Below are 3,429 nucleotides of genomic sequence, written 5' to 3'. Positions count from 1 at the left end.
TTCTCCACTGAGGGCTAGTTATTTACTTACTAACTTAACCCCCCCCCCCACCATTACTGCCAACCACCGCAAATCATTATCACATTGACCAACTGAAGATATACTAGAAGTTCTTCTTTTTCCTCTTCTTCTCCTCCTTTTTTCTCCATCTTCTTCTTCTTCTTCTTCTTCTTCTTCTTCTTCTTCGTCTTCTTTTTCTTCTCCTTCTCCTTATCCTTCTCCTTCACCACCTCCTCCTACTCCTCCTTCTCCTCCTACTCCTCCTTCTCCTCCTACTTCTCCTTCTCCTTCTTCTTCTTCCTCATCTTCTTCTTCTTCTTCTTCTTCTTCTTCTTCTTCTTCTTCTTCTTCCTCTTTCTCCTTCTTTTCTCCTCTTTTTCAACTTATTCTCCACTTGATCATTGACCCTTATTTCATCTTCTCTTCAGATTATCTTTCTTTTATATTCCTTCAATTATTTTCAATTATGTTCTTTTCTGCCTTCTTTCCTTCTCGTATTCACATTTCTTCACATCTTTAAAGGTTTTTCACTTCCCTGTTGTATCTTTATCAAAAAAATGTTGTTGCATTCCTCTCCTATTGTTCACATCATTTTTCATTTTCCTTTCTTTCTGCGATCGTAATATCCTTCTTTTTAGTCATCTTTCCAAAATATTTTTTCCTTTTAGAATTCCTACATTGTTCTTCAACCTTCTATCCTTTTCTTTATGATTCCCTTGCTGTCTATTTCCTCTTCCCAAATTTCTCCAACTCCATTTCCTTTTCCTGTCCTTTTTCGTTTTCTCTTCTACTCCCTCTTATGATCTTCCCTGTTGACTCATTTATTTGTGATTAGAAATGAAACAAATAATTTGAAAACTTTTACTGTTTTGTTTCTCATTTCCACTTTTTCCCATTCTTCATTCCTGTCATGGCCATTGTTGACCTCCTTCATCTCACCAGAATACTCCTCATAATCTTCCATCCCTTTTAATTATATCCTCCTCTTATCCACTTCATTCTTCTCCAATCTCAGCCTTCTATTTATTCTTTCCACATGTGTTTTTCCTTCGCTACTGCATCTAGATTCATTGAGTGGTATGCGTGTAGTTAGCCAGGAGGCTTGCCCTGCCATCTTTGCTTTGGCTCTGCAAATAATAACACAAGTGGAAAGAGTCCGATCGCCTACCTACCGAATAAATCAATCGTCCCACCGCAATTTATTTCATCAGCCATTTCGGATACCCAAATTAAAACATCGCCTCAACAAATAATGATAGCTCCTGCTAGTTTTGCCTGTGCAATGTTACGCTCTGAAAAAATGAACAACGATCAACACATGCGATATGAGTTCAAAAAGTACTGTCTCAATTGCATTTCTTTTAGACGTGGTGAATCATCTTCTTTTATCAGTTATGAGCATACGGTATATCATTTCCAAAGGTCATATTGGAAATTATGCTTTTCTCATGTTGAATGGGAGGTGTCTTCATGCTCTTTCATGGAGGAGTGAATTCTTTCAAGATGATCGAATGAAATACTTTTTGATTTGGATTTCAAAATTAGTAAAAAGAGCGTGAAAGAGTGGATTGAGACAGAATATTTTTTTACATTGAATATAGCAATTTAATATTCAATTTAATTCCCTTTATTTTTATTTTAAAGTGTTCTCTCTGCACAATATTAATAATAATAATAAATTTTATTGATTTTACTACTGTTCTAAAGTTTCTACAACTGTACCAGTTAACCTTCCGGCAGTCGCACTGTTGTAAAAAGTACAACAGTGTCAGTTGTTTTGCTGCACAAAACTATTGAATGGGGCGGTGTCAGTGAATGACCTTTGCATTCCAAAACTTTCCCCCCATCACTCCACTGAGTTGCAGTATCAACCGAGCAATGGTTCAGTCTCTAGGTGTCATTTAGTCGCGACAGTGCAAAGTCGCACTGTGCATAAGATAGAGAAAGACTATAAATATAAAGAAAATAAAAATCTCAGTACCCTTTTTTTAATATTTTATTTTAAATGGCATTTATGCCATTTTGAAAATGGCATAAATGTCCGAAACATGTTGTGATAAAATATTTCAAAAAAAGGGTACTGAGATTTTTATTTTCTTTATATTTTTATTACAAGTAGCTCTATACAGAAAAAAGATAGAGAAAAACTGTATACCGGGACTGTAAACGAACCAATAACACAGAATTGATGGCTTTGCTTGATGTACCTTATTGAGCTATGAAATGGCAATCATCCAAATGTTCATAAGCGTAAAATAATCTAGGAAGATGCAAAAAGTAATTATACAATTAATTGATATGTTTTGACAGTAAACAGAGTACATAACACTTGGAAAATTGGATGTTGTACAAAATACAATACACGAATGCTCGTGTGATTGAGTAGGGCGCGACTACCGGTAGGTTAAATTTGAACCTAAATTTTCTGCATTGTTTCGAAATATTTTGTTTTTCTTCAACTGTTTAGCAACTCTCACCAGCGTGCAAAGAGTTTCTCTTTGCTGGTGATGCCTAGATTTCATTTTTTATTTTATTCAAGAATATGTATGGATAATTATGTTGATTTATTTATATTTTTAATGATATGTCATAATATAAAGAGTTTGTAATATGTCTTGAATATTCTAAATTGGCAATTGGTGAATTGAATTGAATTGAATTGAATTCAACTGGATTAATCCACAAAATAGTTCTTTCAAAGTAACTTGTTTAGGGTTAAAGACAACATTAGATACGAAATGAAATTCCTCGAAAGCTACTTTTAAGGGTTCATTTTCAAAGTTACTTATCTAGGGATCATGAGGTTCATGTCATCATGAGATACGAAAGTATAACAAACCTTCACAATCAATAAGGTGAAACTACAGTATTCCTTCAATGAAGCATCCTCTGAATGAAAAGAGTATCATTTTTGATTATCTTTAACTTTCATGTTCTCAATTCAATTTCCATCAATCGTGAATACATTTGTGCAATATATTATGCTTCCCTTATATTATCATGTTTGTAAACAATCTTGCTGATTCAACTCTAGAAATGGTCATCATTGATACTAGGTTTGATCAGAGAAAACCTATACGTTCTTATAAGATTGCTTTACTCTAAGGTTTGATAGAGGAACTATCACCTTGTCTATACTGTTTCTGGTGAATTCTTCTGATGAGTCAATTAAGCCTTCCTTGAAAATTGCAGATTCACTGGGAGGGAGCAAGTAATCAATAAACCATTAACGTACTTCAAGAGAGAAAATTTTCCCACACAGTTCAAATTCTCTTTGGCAAAGTTCAATGGAAGCGAATATGGTAAAAAATACCCACTTGGACAGATGCAATTTGCCGTACCCCTTTTCTCTCAACATGATAGTTAAGAGAATAAGAGAGAAAAAATCTCAAATAATTAATGACCGTTGAATTAGTAGACTTGTTAGCT

Source organism: Nilaparvata lugens, chromosome 7, assembly GCF_014356525.2.
Source record: "Nilaparvata lugens isolate BPH chromosome 7, ASM1435652v1, whole genome shotgun sequence".
Taxonomy (NCBI): Eukaryota; Metazoa; Arthropoda; class Insecta; order Hemiptera; family Delphacidae; genus Nilaparvata; species Nilaparvata lugens.
The sequence above is the reverse complement of the archived record's forward strand: the minus strand, read 5'-3'. Positions refer to the sequence as shown.